The following is a 19120-nucleotide window of genomic DNA, read 5'->3' on the forward strand; positions in this document are numbered from 1 at the left end:
TAGAATAAGCAGTTAGGGAGACTTCCTTGCCAGCCTTGCCAGCCTCTCAGGAAGTATGTTCCAGCATTCCCAGTAGGGGCCACAAAAGTGTTCATGAAAGATTTGGCTTCAAACGTCCATCAGGCCCAGAGGGTGTGATGCCCTTTCTGTCAGAGTACCAGCCCAGGATAAACTTTCCTGCTGCCCCACGCCTCCCTCCCCTCATGATTGTTAGCAAGCTGGCCGGGGAGGGTGAGATGGAGGACAAAGCCCTTTGCCTGACTTCTGCCCACAGAAAGCCCTGCTGGGGAAGGAGCAAGATTTTAATTACTGAAATAAGAGCATGTCTTACCTCTAAGTAATAGCAGGACTTTCAATTACCTGAGAGAAAACAAAATAGTTATGGGACTGCTTGAGTTGTCATTAAGTGGAAGGGGAAGAACTGATTTTTAATGGGGCGGTAGGCAACAAAAATTGAGTTGCTTTTATGGGTACACTCCACAAATCCTGTTTATTCAATGTTCTGGTTACGTAGAGAGCTTAAATTCAGCTTCTGGAGTACTGAAATCATTTTATTAAAAAATTCTATTCAGGGCTTCCCTGGTGGCGCAGTGGTTGAGAGTCCGCCTGCCGATGCAGGGACACGGGTTCGTGCCCCGGTCCGGGAAGATCCCACATGCCGCGGAGCGGCTGGGCCCGTTGGCCGCTGAGCCTGCGCATCTGGAGCCTGTGCTCCGCAACGGGAGAGGCCACGACAGTGAGAGGCCCGCGTACCGCAGGAAAAAAAAAAAAATCTATTCATATTGCCCCAGGATTACAAATTAACAAAAATGTCCTTGCTCCCCTTATATTAGTTTATGTGATTAAACCATATTTCTTTGCAGACCAAGATGACAGTCTCAAGGGATGAGAAGGATGAATGCACAAATTAATGAATGCTGAACGACAACAGTCTGCTGAAGCAGTTAGTGTTATTCATGATAAAGGACATGTATCTAGACTATGTAAAGACCTATTCCTTCTTAATAACAAAAAGACAATAATCCAGCCTTTGAAAAATGGACAAAATTTCTGAACAGACATTTCTCCACAAATGTATGCTATCTTATTACAAAGAAGAGAAACAAATGGCTAATAAGAACATGAAAAGATGCTCCAAATCATTAGCTTTCAGGGAAATGTAAATCAAACCCACAATGAGATACCACTTCACGACCATTAGGATGGCTAGAATTAAAAAGATAATATCAAGTATTGGTGAAGATGTGGAAAAATTGGAACCCTTGTACACTGCTGGTGGGAATGTAAAATGGTGCAGCTGCTTTGGAAAATGGTCTGGCAGTTCCTCAAAAAGTTAAACATAATTAGCATGTGACACATCAGTTCTACTCCTGGGTGTATACACAACAGAAATGAAAGCCTATATCCACACAAAATCCTGTACATGAATGTGCATAGCAGCAGTACTTACAATAGCCCAAAAGTGGAAACTCAGCTGTCCATCAACGGATGAATAAACGAATGTGGTATATCCATGCAATGTAATATTATTCAGCCATAAAAGGAACTGAAGCACTTATATAGGGTGTAATATGGATGAACTGGGAGAACAGGATGCTAAGCAAAAGAAGATAGACACAAAGGGGCACATATTGTGTAATTTCCTTTATATGAAATGTCCAGAAGAGGCAGATACATAGAAACAAAAAGATGAGCGAGTACTGAAGAGAACTGTGTTTTTGTTGGAGGGGGGGGATAGAGGAGGAGGTGACTAAAATGTTCTAAAATTGTGATGTTTGCATACACTGAATATACTAAAATCCACTGAATTGTATAAATAGGTGAATTATTTGTGAATTCAAAATGTTAATTCTGGTTCCCTGCACCGGGAGCCCCCTGATGGCTGGGATGGAGCCAGCTTTGCTGACTGTATCTTAATTTTCTAGCCAGGCTTCACACACAGGCGCTCAACAAATACTTCTTGAGAGAATCACATACTTTTATACTGTACCTGATGTTTATACGGTGCTTCATAAATTTCAAAGCATTTTTTTCAGGGACAGCAGCAGTTCCTTTGTGCCTCATAACTCGCAGGTTGTCAGAGTGGGTGATCTATGAGACTGTTATTTGCCCATATTGTGAAAAATGATCAGCTGTACAAGGGAAAGACCAAAACCCATTTCTATTAACTTTCATCTGAAGGTGCTCCCTTAGGCCTGTTTGTCTTGCACTTCTTCTGTCTCCCAGAGAAAGGGAATCCACTTTGTAGTACAATCAGCACAGCTCTGGGAGACTGATTCCCAAACTGCAACCCAACAGCACAGCAATTCGGGTCACTTGGGGGGCAGAAACCGAAGAACCGAGATTCCTTTGCTGAGCAAACATAGCGAGGAGGCCAGTGAGATTTTAGCTTCGGGGTATTGGACTCAGTCTCCTCAAATACTTCTAACCAGAAGGTTTGAGTTAGTGGGGTGTCCCATGACCGTGATCTCAACAGCATTTAGCTTAAACGTCTTCCAGGCACCGAATTCAGGGTTCTAGGTTCTGGTCTGCCCTCTCCCCCGTCCCCCCACCCACCCACCCCCGCTCCCCACTTTCCCAACACACACACACACTCACTCACCCTCTCTCTCTCTCACATGCTTGGGGCAAGAAACCCAGATTCAGCACATTTCTCCAGGACCCTTCCGATGGAGGGGAGGGAGCCACAGGAAGAGCCATTTTGCTAAGAAAAACTCACTTGAAGCACCTCCAAAAAGAAGTCCTTAGAGTCCTCCCCGCCCCCTAGTTGGGACGCGCGCACTCCTAGTCGGCTACAGAACCCCTGGCCACCGGGCGATTTAACGAGGTCCTCTTTTAGATCCACCGAAGCGGCCCGGAAGCCGTGGCCGCCTTCCAGAGGGGGACTGGGAGAGCCTAGGGAGACCCACAGAGGCCCTGGAGGGGCGCCGGTGGGCGGGGCGCGCTGACCCGGGCCCCGCGAGCAGAAGCGCAGGTGAGCAGCCAGAGCTGGGCTCGCCGCCGCCGCCCTCGTGCCTCCGCCCCGTGGCGCCCCACCCCTCCCCGCGCGGGGGCCGGGGGTCGGGCGAGGGCTCTGCCCAACCGCCGGGGGGGCTTTGACGGGAAGTGGGGCGGCGACGTGGGAACCCCCAGACCGGGCGGCCGTGCCCGGCCCGCCAGGGTACGTCCAGGCGCGGGGCCACCACCTCCCCGCGAGCGCTGGGAGCGGCGGCCGCGGGAGCCGCAGGTGGTTCCCCGGGCCGGCCCTTTTCTCCTCCCCCTTTCCTTTCTTTCGCCTCCCCTCCCTCTCGCCCGGTGTCGGCGGCACTTCCCCCGCTTCCTCCTCCCTCTCCAATCGGGAGGGAGGGAAGGAGCCGCCGGCTCTTTCCTGCCTCCCTGCAAACTTCAGCGGGACTCGCGTCTCCACTCGCTGCCTCGTCCGCCGCGCCCCCAGCCCGGGAGCTGCTCCTCGAACTTCCTTTGGCCGCGCGGCCCGGGAACCCTGGCGGCTGGAAGGGCGCCGCCGGGCGCCAGGCGGCCGCTGCTGGGACCCTCCGGAGCCCTTCCCCGCGGCTCCCCGGGCGGCCGCCGCTCCTCCTCCTCGCCGCCCGCCCGCCCGTCGGTCCGTCCCGCCCGCCCGCCTCTCCGCTCCCCGGCGGGTAGGAGCCTCCCGGCTGCCCCCTCGGCGCCCCGCCGCCGCCCGGACTTTTCTTTGTGTTGGATGCGGACTGGCGCCCCGCGCCGACGGGGGCCGGACTGAGTGCCGCGCTCGCCTGCGCCGCCCGGCCCGGCCATGCCCTTCCACCAGAGGACCGTGGAAACCGCGCGGCTGCGCCAGCCGGAGGCGGCCGGGGCGGCGGGCGCGCCGCTCTTCCGCTCGCTGGATCAGGTCAGCTCGCACGCCCTGGTCTGCCTGATGGAGCAACTCGCCGACCTGTCGCGCTGCGCCGGGGACATCTTCGGCGAGCTCGAGGGACAGGCGGCCGCCCTGGGCCGCCGCACCGCAGCGCTGTACCGCCGCCTCGACGCCCTGCACGCCGCCACCGCGCGCCTCGACCACCGCCGAGTGAAAATCCGTGAGTGGCAAGCGGCTCGGGGGAGGGGAACGAGGCGGGGAGGCGCCCAGCCTGCTGCTCCCTCCCGCCCCCTGGCGGCCCCGAGCCGGCTCTCGGGCATCCGCGCGGAACCCCGGAGCCCCGGCCCAGCGCGAGGGTCGGGCTCTCGAGTGGGGACGGCGGGACCCGAGACCCGGCGGCCGTGCAGGTGGCGGGCGCGTGTGGCACTCTCGGGTTCCGAAGGTTCCTGGCCGCCTCGAAGGAGTGGGCGCCCTGATGGAGTGTGAGAATTGGGCTGGCCCCGTCCCACTGTCCACTCCTTCCCTCTTGTTTGTCTGTGTGGGAGGCTGAGAGGAGCCCCGGGGGCGCTGTAGGCAGAGGAGGAGCCGAGGTCGTGGGAAAAGGGTCCGGGAAAGGTAGTCTGTTGCAGAAGCAGGGTACCACATAGGTATGGACTTAACGATGATTCTAGTCCTTGAGACTTCAGGAGGATCCGTTTGTGAAAATCTGAGGATCTCAGCGAGCGTTGGGGCTGCATTCACCTCTCTGACCGGTGCTCTTACCTAAGTACAAACAAAAGTCCGCTTTTAGTTCAGGGTTTTCTTTTTTGGTGCTAATTTTTGCCTCTTCCCGACCCCCGGCCCCTTCACTGACCCACCAGCTCTTTATAATTCAGCGAGCCTTGACCTTGTAGTGAGACTCAGCATCCCATTCGTCTTTGTCTAACCTCCTGCAACTCTGAAAATCAAGCCTCTGTCCTGAGGTAGTGATCTCTCCAAGCATCTATTTCATTTCAGCAGCTTAACCAGCTCCAGTGAATGAAGTAACTGGAATTTCCTGTTGGCCCAAAGTAGAGAAACTTTCAGTGTGATGTTTATGTGGTTTCTCCCCTTTTGGTACATGGACTTGGTCATATTCCTCAGTGTAAAGAGTAAAGTGGAGATGGTTGATGAATTGCAGGGTGGGAGGGGAGGTGTTCGTGTAAAACACGCCTAGATTTCAGCAGCTCTGGATGAAATACTGTCTCTTAGAATCACTTCATACGCAATCTTGAATAGCTGGTTTACATTTTTTTTTTCATCCTTGCTAGAAAAGCTTAGCTATATTTTACCACTTTACAACTGGAACAGTTCAAGTTTTTAGTACTTTAATACTGGTGAGATTGTTTGCTGTAATACATCTTTCTCCAAGTTGTGAAGTTATGTGATGGTTTTACATTTTACAGTTCATCTCTCTGATATTGCTGTCAACACATCCTTATAAGTTGTGGGCTGTTCTCAACCAGGGAGAGTTCCCCCCATTCCTCCTCCACCAAAAAAGAAAGTTAGAAAGGGGGGGGGGGAAGTCAAAGTGGTCTCATAAAGCTATTGGACATAACAAGAATATATCTACTTAATGTGAATACTGACCTCATGCATCAGGATATACTGTCTTAGTGGAATGTCATTGTCATCTCAGTAATCACTAGATGCTTCTGTGCCTTTCCCGTGTAGAGTGTCTGTGTGTAGGTGAAGGAGAATTTCACCCTTGAGGAATGCTGTGATGAGGCAGATCTGACTGCTAGGTGAACTGATCTATTGTGGGAACTGAAAGACAAGAGAAAACTCCCTGGAGGTCAAGAACTGCTTCTTTTGCCAGTTTTGTTTTACATTTGAACGTATCACTTTTCTCTTCATACATATGCACCAATAGCTAAGGTTCATAGTCAAAACCCCCCAAATTCCCTGAATTAACTAAGGTTGTCCCAATTAGTGACTGAAGTAACTCACTTCAAAACTTTTCACACGTTTCTTTGAATCTTTGGCTTTGATTTCATACTGCAAAACCTGGCTCATCCCTTTTTTTAATGATGGAGAAGGAAGGCTTTTATTGAATATAATGATGTCTGAGAGTAGAAGTACACATATAGAGAAGAAAGCTGAACTATAAAGACATGGTGTTTTTGTGGTTTTTCACCTTCACTCAACTTTTTTATATGCTGAGACGCATTGAAACACCATGCATTCATCTTATTTAGACTCTGTTAGGATTCTTTTTTTTTTTAATGTCTTGTTCCTGTGTAAAAGCTACATTTTGAAGTCATTTTGGTCCCCTTTTAGGCAGGTCTAGCGAATGACATGTTACATTACAATGGACACATAGACTTTTAGACTTGAAACTGCCGGTAAAGGACATCTCTTTCATTAACTCTTAACAAGGGAGGAAATCGGGTCCAAGAGAGTTGAAGTGATTAGCCCCAGGTTAGGTGGTGGGCTAATGGCACAGCTGGGCCTGGAGCCCAGACCTGATTGACTCGCCTCCTGTCCCACTGCATATATCCTGCCCCTTTTAGGGTTACGTGGGAATGGGGAACATTTTAGATACATTCCATAAACAGTCCCAAGGATGACAATGACCATTTAATTTCATCCTTCTTGTCAGATAAACCTTGTAATGAGTCTCCCAAGGAGCAAGTAACAGAACTGAACCGTTTATCAGAAGCCAGAGTGCAGCAGCAGTGTATATTTCACTGCCTGATGGGTCTCTACTATAATCACGGGTGTGAGTGGAGCTGTTTAAAAAACGTATACACTTTTATCTTTCCAATACAGAAACAGCATTTTAGTCCTGTGGGCCAGCCCTGCCTCAATAATTCTGAGAAGTATTTAGTCAAGTTTGCCATTCCTCAAAATCTCATAGGTAATCATCCAAAATAATTTTTTTGTTATAATTGGGGATAGCATACATCATTTTTTCCCTCCTGCTTATCCTTAAAGACTCCCCTAATGCTTCCCCCAACACCACCAGGTTGGAGGGAGGGTTCCCATGGCATCCAGTATAGGCATCTGTTCGGTCCCTCCATCCCCACATTTACCAGTGTGGGCTGAAATCCTCTATTCATTTCTGCTCCCCTCTGCTAGATAGCAAGCTCCTGAGGTCAAGGATGGCTGCATCTTTGTTTTTCCAAAGTTTAAAACAGTGCCTGGAATGCGACAGCTCAATCGATATTTGAACTGAACTAATATTTAGTTTCTTAGCGCTCAGTGTCAGGAAGAATAACTATAAAAACCTTTGGGAGGGGGCTTCCCTCGTGGCGCAGTGGTTGAGAGTCCACCTGCCGATGTAGGGGACACGGGTTCGTGCCCCGGTCCAGGAGGATCCCACATGCCGCGGAGCGGCTGGGCCCGTGAGCCATGGTCGCTGAGCCTGCGCGTCCGGAGCCTGTGCTCCGCAACGGGAGAGGCCACAGCAGTGGGAGACCCGCGTACCGCAAAAAAAACAAAACAAAACAAAAAACAACTTTGGGAGGGACTGTTATACTGACTGCTGCAAGTCTGCATGAACAAGACAATTGCTTTATTTTATTTATTTTTTTAAAGGGAACATTTTGTTTACTTATTTTTGGCTGTGTTGGGTCTTTGTTACTGCGCATGGGCTTTCTCTAGTTGCGGTGAGTGGGGGCTACTCTTTGTTGCAGTGTGCGGGCTTCTCATTGCAGTGGCTTCTCTAGGTGTGCAGGCTTCAGTAGTTGTGGCCCGCAGGCTCAGTAGTTGTGACACACGGGCTGAGTTGCTCCGCGGAATGTGGGATCTTCCCGGACCAGGGATCGAACCCATGTCCCCTGCATTGGCAGGCAGATTCTTAACCACTGTGCTACCAGGGAAGTCCCGAGAATTACTTTAAAAACAGATGAAAAAGTAAACTTTCTGCCTCTTTAAGGTTATGAGTATACTTCCATAAAAGTCAAATGTCGTTAATTCTGCTGACAAAATAAGTTCCCATTAAGAGTAGTGACAGTGGCCAGAAATCTGGGTAGTTACATCTTGGCTCTGTAAATATTCGAAACAGACTTTTCTATACAGAAATCAGTAGACGCTCAATCTAACAGCCCTGTATTATTTTTAAACCCTGAGTGATTTGTTTCTTTTTATAATTAATAATAACATTATACTATGTAGCACTTTTATAACTGAAAGAATGTTTTTCAATTCTTGCGAGGTAGGAAGGCCAGGTTGTAGTGTATCCGTTTTATGGACAAAGAAATGGAAGTTCTGGAATTAGTAAGAGGTATACATATACAGACATTGAGTCTTCTGATTTCTAGTCCCAAGCTTCACCTTAATAGTGCTTCCTGGGTGAATACGAAATGTAATTGTCGAAACAGATTTGGAGAAAAGATGATTTGCTGGCTTTTTTCCCTTATAGCTCCAGAAAAGCAGATTTTTCACCCCCTTAGATTCTAGAAGTGTTCTAAGTTCAGAGAGGTTTGTTGTGTTGCGCGACTGTAGGGGCACCATTCACACCTTAGTGTATGTTAACTGTGCTTCCGTGGGGTTGGTGTGGTTCTCAGCATGTGCACCCATACGTGATGGCCTTGGTAGAATGTATACAATTTTTATAGGTGAGATAAATGGCATTCAAGATAGCTTGCTGGCAGAAAGATCGTATGGGCACTGTTTTTGCATAAACAAGGTATGGGTTTGTATTGTCTGTATTAGGCAGACACTATAGCCTAATGCTTTCCGGGTGATGCTTTAAGTGTCAAACTGCATTGTCCTACCTCACAATGAATGTTCTCCTGACCCAGCCAGAGGGTTGGCTGGTCCTGATGTCAGAGTATCTTTGCTCTTTTCTCAGAATGAATCTTTCATGCAAGGTGGTTATCAGAGTTGGGAAGACAGTACAGACTTCACTGCACTCTTGAGAACAGGTTGTGTGATTGTTTTTGTGCCTGCCTGCCTGCTGATGAATGTTTGTTATTTCTGGTGACATTGGCATAAGACTTGCTTTCATTGAAACATACCACATGCTGGGGAGGATGTTGGCGTGGAAATGAGGCCTCCACCAACCTCTAATCCCTGGATGGTCCCTAAATGTATTACTAGAAACTGACAGCTGAGCGGCCAGGTTGCACCTCAGGTTCAGGAGGCCGCAGGAGATGAAGCAGTGTTTCCCATACTTGCCTGACCTTAGGAACTGCCTGGAACTCTCGTTTAAGTTACGGATTCCCAGATCCTTCCAAAGCTTTGTTGAGCTGGAGTCTCCAGTAGGCTTAACAAGTGCCCTTGTGTTCTTAGAGGACTTGGAGGAGTGCTGAAATAGACAGGAAAGCTCATGGGGTTGAGAATTGGGAGACTTGAGTCTGGTGTCACCTCTGCCATTTTCTAATGCAGATCTGGAGTAACTTATTCAAGACCTCCTTTCCTTGTCTGTAAAATAGAGACTTTGTCTACAATAACCTCTATGGGCCTTTCCAATTTTGGCATTTTGAGATGCTAATGAGGGGTTACTCTTTGGTAATAGTAGTATCTCAGATGACCTTGTAAATACAACTTTGATCAGTAATCTCTCTCTGATTCTTATCGTTAGGCATCTAAAAAAGTGTTTCTGTCTAAAATCAATTCTTTATGACCATATGGACTCCTTTAACTCATATTTTACCCATGTGGAGAGCATGGAGCTTCACATCTTGAGGGGTTAGTCATTTTCCAAACACATCAGTTAGGTACTTGTTTCAAATTTGCGTGTATCCTGCCCACAGCCCATTCATAGCTTCCTCTTCATCTTTGAAAAGTGATAACATCATTTTGGAAAGAGAACTGTTTAAATGCATTTTCCATATGTTAGATTTCTTTAAAAGAGAGTTATTTTTGAAAAAAATTATGAGCATATATTGTTTAAGCCGAAACATCAATCTACTTTTCGACTCCTGGGTACTGAAACTATAATTACTTTGGTTTAAAAAGCTACCTAGGGTTTCCCTGGTGGTGCAGTGGTTGAGAGTCCGCCTGCCGATGCAGGGGACACGGGTTCGTGCCCCGGTCTGGGAGGATTCCACATGCCGCGGAGCGGCTGGGCCCGTGAGCCAGGGCCGCTGAGCCTGCGCGTCCGGAGCCTGTGCTCCGCAACGGGAGAGGCCACACAGTGAGAGGCCCACATACTGCAGAAAAAAAAAAGCTATCTACATTTAGGTTGAAATGATTTATTTAGCAACTACCTAGTTTTCCGCTATATGAGAGAAAGAGCCAGTATTAAAATTTCATCTGTATGTATTGTGTTAGGATTGGGACTAGCAAATAAAAAAACTTACATAATAGGAGAGAGATCTTTGAGAGTCTTAATATTTTGGAAGAAAATTTAGAAACAGAGAAGAATAACGCAGTGTCTTCCTCTAGCTATCATTTTAATATGTTTTTAAAAATCACATTTTAAGTATAAAATAAAATGGTTTGCACCTAAGCACCTAGTAACTTCTTTATTTAACTGTCTCTCCTCAAATTGGTTTATATCCTGGAATGAATTAATTTTGCAAGATTTGAAGTTCAAAATCAGCAGGATGGTGCTGGATGGTGCTGGATGGTGTTACGGTTGTGGGAGAGGATGTTACATTTGTGCTGCATGCCTTAGCAGCACTTTAGACAAATGTAACAAAAGAGATGGAGCATCTGTTTTCGAATGAGGGCTCTTCTGAGAAAAGGCCCTGGAGGTCCCAGCCTCAGTCCCTTTCCTTGTGAATTAAATGACATGTCTGTGAGAGCATTTAGCATCACTCCAACAAAAAAATGACGTTAGTGGTGTCAGCATCTAGGCAGCAGCACAATTCCGGTTTCTGGTATTGGGCTGTCTTTTCGGCAACTCTGTACTGTCTGATAGTGAGGACCGCCAATGTCAGAGCACTTGCTATAGGCCAGACACTTTACTATGTACACCAGCTCCAGGAAATGGATACCATTATTATTTCTGTTTGACAGATGATGCAGCTAAGCCACAAATAATTTGTTTGTCTACATTCACAGCTTAGTAAGCAACAGAGCTGGGATTTGAACCCAGGCAGACCTGTGTCCAGAGCCTGTCCTAACCGTTCTGTGGTACTGTCTCTCCTCAAGTCATGGTATTTTGTACTCAGATGAGGAAAGCTGATGCTAAGAGGATATGGCAGGAACCTGGCAAGTGTCTAGTGGGGGCGGACTGGGGGAAACTCTAAGTCTTTTGATCTTCTCCCTTTTCCTTCTTTTTTGGTTTTGAAACCTCTCAAACTGTTAGCATATAGCCAAGAAATGTGAGACATGCCTCTGTACGTAGCACAGTGCTTGGCACACAGCTAGTGTGTATTTAGCCTTTGCTGTTGTTTTGATGACAGTGAAGGCTGAGTTAGCGTATGAGGGTACAAGGATGTTCATATACTACTGCAGGTGGCCCAGTCCGTCTGAGGCCACTCACTGAAGCCTAGAAGATGAAGCTTTGGTCAGAGATAAACATACAGATACTTCTCATTTGAAAACCAGAGAGTTCTGCCCAGGATCTTAAAGTACATGTGGTTCCTGACAGGAAGCTGGGAAGGGTGGTGGTTTCTTTCTGCCTCCCAGGGGTCTGGCCCCTGGAGCTGGGGTTGGAGGAGCGAGCCTTTTCTCCCGGGGCCTCTATGAGGATGTCTGAGAGCCCTCTTCACCTCCATTTCCTCCTTTCTCCTTGTAGCAACTGCAGACCCAGCTCAGCTCCCACTGGGTGCTTAGCTTTAAGAGCATCCCCTTTACCCCAGATGCCCAGGGAGCTGTCAGCACCTAAACCCTGCTCCTACCTGATTTCACATCCCCACTCAGAACTTGAGGGGAGCTGCTCAGACCTCAGCTTTCCCTGGGCATCTTGGGACACAGAGCAGTTGTTAGCACTATTTCATTCAGCTCGTGTTTCCCACACTTTCTGAGTTATCAGAAATGCACCTGGGCTCTGTTTAAAAACAAATTCCCAGAGATTCTGGAGACTCTGAGTCAGCAAGTCTGGGGTGAGGCCAGGAACATGCCTGGCTGACAAGTACCCCCAAGTGATTCTGATTAACCGAGTTTTTGGAAACACCAGTCTGTGTTCCGTGGTAGGAATCTGGTCCATTGAAGATGGCGGGCTAGTCCTCCATTCATGAAGTGTATTTGGGGTTATTCTGCTAGCGCTGAGTTGTGAGGGGTACAGGAGGAACAGGGTCCTCCTTCAGGTACTTTACCGTATGGTGTCAATGATTAAATATGTAAGTAAATATTAAGGAATTAACCATTATTGACGACATTATTTCCTCCCTTCTGGAATAAGATTTTTTTTTTTCCCCCTGTGGGATGGTGGGAATTTTCTTCCATTAGTATTCTTTTATTTTCACTTATTCTTCTGATTTCTTTCACAAGAAATTACCCACCCACACCCCCAGAGGAAAGCAGTGTCTTGCTTGGGGAAAACAAACAACTGTTTCTGGTTATTCTGCAGGGAAATCCTCTCTTGTTCTTTTCCTCTACTTTTTACCCCTTCAGATTAAAAGCTGGTAAAGTACTGTGTGGAGAATTGTGCAGTAACTGGCTGATTAAAACGGCAGTAACACATGGTAGAATGAAATGGGGGCTTGCTACGTGGCTATGTTAGACATCCGATGAAATGTTCTGCCGACTCAGAGAGCACCATGTATAGCAAAGGAAATCGAGTTCAGTGGAGGCTATGCTGTGCACAGCCAACTCATGCCTGACTTACGCTGGCATCAGAACGACCGCTGAGGCGCTCTGCCACTTCCCCGCCGATGGTCTGGCTGCTGTGACCACCATCTAGGCGAGGGAGCCGCCTTCCCTCTCTCAGGATGTTCCAGCTGTACTTAGCTAGCTGGTGGCATGTCAGGGAGCTCCAGGTACCCTGACTCTACAGCTGGGATTCTTTACTTCTGCATTATATGAGGGCTAAGGTTGGTGGAAAAATCATGATGCATTCCAAATAATCTTAGCATAACTTTTCATTTCATTTATTGAAGAGGCAGTACAGTTACATTGTTGAAAAAAATATATACAAAGTTATGCATTGAAAAGTCTCACTCCTGCTTCTGTCCCCTTTCTGCCTTGTCCTCCCCCACTGCACTAGGATAACCACTTCATTAACTTCTCTGTATTCTTCGGAATTTCTTCATGCAAACATAAAAAGGTTAATTTATGTTATTTTCCTTTCGTTTGCTATCTATCGATATATAATTTCTGGATTGTCCTATTGCCTTTCTTTATTTGTATATGTGATCCAAAGTGATTATTTTCATTATTTTTCTGTATGTCTTTTAAGCCGGTTTCTTTTTTATTTGTAAAATCGAAGTTAACTCTTTCTTTTTGTTGTCAGAGAATGCAGTTGATTAATTAACCTTGAAATGGATTGTTAATCTAAGCACCTTAAATGTTTTTTATTGCCAGTGCTTTGATTTAGATACATTTAAAATATGAGCTTCCCAAGAGATGATTAATCTTTTCCTGTATTAACAAAGGAAAAGGGAGGAGGGGCTTCTGTTAAATGTTTGTAAGAACCCAGTGTAAGTTGAGTTTATTTAAAAGTGGGCATTTTCTGCCTTTTATCTGGATATCCAGCATGCTGCCTGTGAATTACTTCCTGACGTGGGAGGGGACTATTACTGATATGGGGCTGCATTTGAATTTTAGTGTGGAGTGTTTTACTCTGAGATAGTGACTTCATTAGCTAAACAAATGCATATGATCTGGAGGTTTTCTTGGTATTTTTAACTTCACTGTCTTGGTTATATCTACCTTGAGTGCAGAGTGCACTGCGGAGTGACACTCATGGACATTTGAATGAAGCAACTATGGACATTTGAGTTACTTTTTCCTGGTTGTCAGCCTGCTTAAGACCAAAGGTTGGTACTGAATTAGTACAGAAATGACTAACTTAAACATTATTCATGAGTGTAGACTCAGAAACTTAATCATTGAATTACACAGCCTACCGTGTAGTTTTCTGTAAATAAAAGTACATTAAAAAGCTTTCAGGGGCTTCCCTGGTGGCGCAGTGGTTGAGAGTCCGCCTGCCGATGCAGGGGACACGGGTTCGTGCCCCGGTCTGGGAAGATCCCACATGCCGCGGAGCGGCTGGGCCCGTGAGCCATGGCCGCTGAGCCTGCGCGTCCGGAGCCTGTCCTCCGCAACGGGAGAGGCCACAACAGTGAGAGGCCCGCGTAACGCATAAAAAAAAAAAAAAAAAAAGCTTTCAGCCTTGCAAAGTATGTCATCAAATAGTTCTGATTATAAAATTATAATGTATATTCATCATATATTTCAAACCTGTAAAGTACAGAGACTATAAAGAAGAAAAAAGTATTACAACCTAGGGAGTGTCCATTTCCTCTTTTTTTTTTTTGGTTAATAAATATGTATGGATCTATCTATAGGTATAGCAATAGATAGCATTTTTAACAGAACGGGGAACATCACTGTCGCTATATAATTTTTTGTCCTGATCCTTTAAAACCTAGCTTATATTGTGAGAATTTCCCCCAGGTCATTGACATCCAGAGGCTGTTTTAAATAGGAGAAGCATTGGGGTGCATCTCTCTGACAATCTCTTACTTTGCTTTGGCTCCCAAGTGAAGTCCTTATGATGTTCCCAGGGGTCTGTGTGTTCACACAAGAGTTATCAAGCAGACAGAATTTTTTTTTGTTGTTCTCCTGGTGCTTCCTAGGGTTTGTTCTGTGTTTAGTTATTTGAGAACTTGTCAGTTGCACTCACGAGTAGTGTCTAGGAGAGGATGTGTTGGAGTTTTATCCGTTAGTCCAGTGGATTGCTAAGTCTTTGTCATTATCCCCATCTGCTTGAAAAATTCATCATATTTTATGTCTAAGATTGTTTGCCCAATATGACAGTTCTCTGTATCCTTGCAGCAAACAGATCGTTGAGTCAAAAGATAGTTGTCTCCTTCCTTCTTTGTTGGTTCTTTAGTTGAGCTGCCTTCCTGTTGTACTAATAAATACTATGTTGCTGTTTTTCCTCTGAGGTTACATTTCTTTTCCCCTTGAAACACAAGTAACATTTCCCTTTTCCCTTCACCAAAATGGCAATTAGAAATCTGTCTCAAGGTTTCTCACCTTGGCAGGCACCTTGTCTTGGCAACATATGGGGTCTGCTTAGATTAAGCTCAACAAGATTTAAAAACAAAGGTCTGTCAACTGTCTCTTGCTGCAACTTTGCTTCTTGTTTTGTGGAAAGATGAGGATTAACCTTGTTCCTTTTATTGTAAATGTTGGATGGTTTAGTTGAAAAATGAATAGTCTGTGAGAAAATAGGGGGATGGGGCAAATTCACTTATGATAAGGGTGGCAGGGGATGAAGGTGTGTAATGGGTGGGAGAAATGTCTTTGAGTGCCATTTAGTACATTTCACATAATCTAAATATATTGCTTGTAAATTGCCCAGTCCGTTTAATAATAAGTATTTAGGTTAACATTGATGGGATGACATTTGTAGCTAACATTTGTAGGCTACTTACTGTGGGCCAGTTTCATTAATCCTCATAAAAACTGTGTAAGAGAGACATTACCACCCCCACTTTACTGAGGGGCACAGAGAGGTAAGGTAATTTGCCCAAGGTCACAGAACTGGTAAGTGGTAGAGACAAAATATGGTATAGGTGAGTTCTGTGTTTAAACATTTTTTAAATTTTAGTTAATTTTTGTGAACTTTTAAGTTCATTTTAATGTCGAAAAATTTCTGAATATGCCTAGGGGTTGATAGGTATTTTCTATTTTATTCTGGTTATTTTTCATCATTTTGCCACCAGCCCAGTGGCATGACCCATGGAGGTGAATTAGCAGCCCATGTGACGGTGCTCTTGTGAGTCTGTAGAGAATTAATAAAGTTTGGCTGGTTGTTTGAGCTGCGCTGATGAAAGGTGCTCTCGTCTCTAAATACAAAGTCTTTTTGTTAATGCGTCCCATCTTCTGGTCTCTTTTCCTTTGCCAGATATTCATGATCAGTGTCAGAAGAGAGGTGATATAGGAACAAATTCAATTTCAGGCTTTTTTTTTTTTTTTTTTTGTGGAACGCGGGCCTCCCACTGTTGTGGCCTCTCCCGTTGCGGAGCACAGGCTCCGGATGCGCAGGCTCAGCGGCCATGGCTCACGGGCCCAGCCTCTACCACGGCATGTGGGATCTTCCCGGACCGGGGCACGAACTCGCGTCCCCTGCATCGGCAGGCGGACTCTCAACCGTTGCACCACCAGGGAAGCCCCAGGCTTATTTTTATTTAGTGCTATGTTAAGTGGGCAAATTCTCTTCTTGCCTTTCCCTTCTCTCCCCAAGCCTGCTGTATTTAAATACTGTGACACTGTAACATGCTATCTCAAGCCTATACCTCAAGGAAATGGCTTAGTTTCCTTGTTAGTGATGGAGGAGGAGACTAGCTGGTTGATACTCCACTCTCTAGCACATTTACCTGGGTTAATGGAAAATACCTTTAACCGCGTGGTGCTTGCTGGTGGCGGCGGCCATGGAAATTGGGATCCATAACCATTAACTTAAATCAGCGGTTCTCAGAGTGTGATTCCTGGGCCAGGAGCATCGACATATCCTGTGAACTTGCTCGAAATGCAAAATCTTGGCCTCCACCCCAGGCCTACTAAGTCAGTCCATGTGGGTGGGCTCAGCAATGTGCTGCCAACAGCCCTCCAGGTGATTCTGTTGCTGGAGTTTGAGAACCACTGTCTGCAGTATCAGCTGGCCCGGGGCCAGAGGAGTGAATCTTAGAGACCTGTGCTGTGCTTGGGGCAGTGACTGGGGCTGCAAAAGCTGAATCCCCAGAGGGCCCTTTACCAAGCTTGCGCTTCCACCGGGGCAGTTCGGGTTTATGAACGCGCACTTCATTACCATACAATGGGAGTCTTGCCTTAAGAGTCTCGGAACCCTGCCAGTCTGTGCCTCAGAGGCACACGGGCTAGCTGGCCTTCGCTCTTTGGAGATTAATAACCTGCCCCCTGGGCTTGCTCGTCGTCCTCAGGGCTAAGGGCAGCCTCTCTGATTTCCCTTTTCCCAGGAACTTTAAACAGCATCTAGAGAGCAGGGAGGTGACTCACCACAATCGTAGGGTAGGGACACAGTTTCTAAACAAAATCTGAAGGGAGAGGATTATTCTTTCTAAATACTGATTACGTAAAACCCCCATTTCGATATTTTAGTGAGTGCCTCCTAACGAAAACACGTAACTAGGAAAACTTGAGGCAGACATGGGAAATTTTACTTGTGGATGGGACTTACATGTTTGAATAAATGTGAGAAAAATATACAAGCATAAACGTATTGAGTACTTGGTGTTCTGTTGCTGGTGGTGGAATCCTATTTTGCTTTACCCAATATAATTCAGCCTTTCCATTGATTATTTTCTTATTTACATAAGCTGTCCATAAATTAGCTGTTAGTACAGTATAATCCACTGTAATTTGGAGAGGTCAAAGATAATTGAAGCAGTTTGATAATGGCTGCAGAGCCTAGTAAAGAGACAGGCTGTGTGACCTTGAATAAATTACTTAACCTCTCTGTGCTGTGTTTTCTCCTTGCTAAAATGGGTATTGTGTTAGTGGTAGTTGTGTGGATAAAATGAGATATATAGAACAGTGCCTGGCCCATACAAACAAGAAATATTAGCTGATAGGTACTTTGGATTGGCCCTTACTATTTTTTTTTTTTTTTTTTTTTTGGTGGTACGCGGGCCTCTCACTGTTGTGGCCTCTCCTGTTGTGGAGCACAGGCTCCGGACGCGCAGGCTCAGCGGCCATGGCTCATAGGCCTAGCCGCTCCGCGGCATGTGGGATCTTCCCAGACCAGGGCACAAACCCGTGTCCCCTGCCTCAGCAGGCGGACTCTCAACCACTGCGCCACCAGGGAAGCCCTGCCCTTACTATTTTTAAAAAACTTTTAACTTCTTTTTTCTGAGTGTATTTCAAAATTGCAGTGTAAATAAAGTTAAGACTTTGGACTTAATTATTTGTTTGGACCCTAATAGTGTAAAGTTTCCTGATGAGTGTTCTGGTTAATTGTGTTCTGGTTGATTTAGTTTTCTAGATAGCTGATAATTAGGTTTGATAATTGGGTTGATTGTGGGACTTTAAGATCATTGTTTTGGATATCACGATAATTCAGTTCTGAAGGTCTAGAATATTGGATTAAATTTATTCAGCATGTTCTCTAAAAATAGTGTTTTGGTTACATTTTGATATGAGTTTTGATGTCATTTTCCTCTTTTCAAACTGGGATCAGATAAAATGAAGTTAGTTAGGGGTTTTGGTTTGTTAAGTTCCAATGAGTTGTTTTTATTACACACATAATCTCTAATTTAGAAACCTATCAAGTTACAAAAGTTAATTTGTAAGTTGTTTTGAACTTGTAATACATTTCCTCTTACAAACCATGTTTCCAAAGCATGACCAGGCTCAGGACACAGGGCAACCCCCGAAAGCCTGTTCAACCTGAAATATAGATACCCAGACCTACAGTGCCACAGGGTCTAATCATCACATGAGAATTTGCTGTGGGAAAATGGATTATAAATGGCGACCAGGATACAAGATCACATTCTTCTGTCCTCCGAACCCTTTCCCTAAGCTGTGTGACACTGGCTTCATCTATAGCATGAATGGTTTGAATCAGGCCTCCAAATTCCGTTTTGGAGGGGAGGGAAGGTAGACTTTATGGTTTTGTGATAGCAGGATGTGTGAGTTATACAGCTTTGGAAGCAGAGGGTAGGGTGGCTTCCAGGGTGCATAGGTGTATGCGACTGAGCACGTTTTAGGTCTTGTGCTTATTTAGCAGGATCTTGGCTGTGGGCACTCATTACAGTTGAGAGGTTCAGGCGGGGTCTGGGAAAGCGAAGCCACCAGCAGCCTTGCAGGTTCATGTGGGGCAATTGGCAACTATATGCAGAGCATTTCAAGCTGAGTGTTTGTAATAGGCAGCTGCTTATAGTGCCTCTTTTTCTAGGAGAGTTTAAATGGATGAGGGTCAGCAGTTTTATCAGTTTTAAAAACCCACTTCTTAGAATCCTTATTTTTTTGCTTTTACTTACCAGTTTTATATGAGCATGCATTTACATTTGATTTCTGTTCGAAGATTGTGTGTGTGTGTGTTTTTTAAATAAACAATATGTAAAGCATTAAAGATCCTTTCCACTTCCACTCAGCATTCTCTGGAAAAGGATCTGAATTGTTTATAGAATCCAGCAAGCTTTTGGTAAAGTACATGTTTTTAAATCATCTTGAACATGTAAAGAAAAGACAGACTAGAGCTTGTTTAAAAAAACGACTCCTGTCAACTCCCATGTA

Source organism: Phocoena phocoena, chromosome 12 (genome assembly GCF_963924675.1).
Source record: "Phocoena phocoena chromosome 12, mPhoPho1.1, whole genome shotgun sequence".
NCBI lineage: Eukaryota > Metazoa > Chordata > Mammalia > Artiodactyla > Phocoenidae > Phocoena > Phocoena phocoena.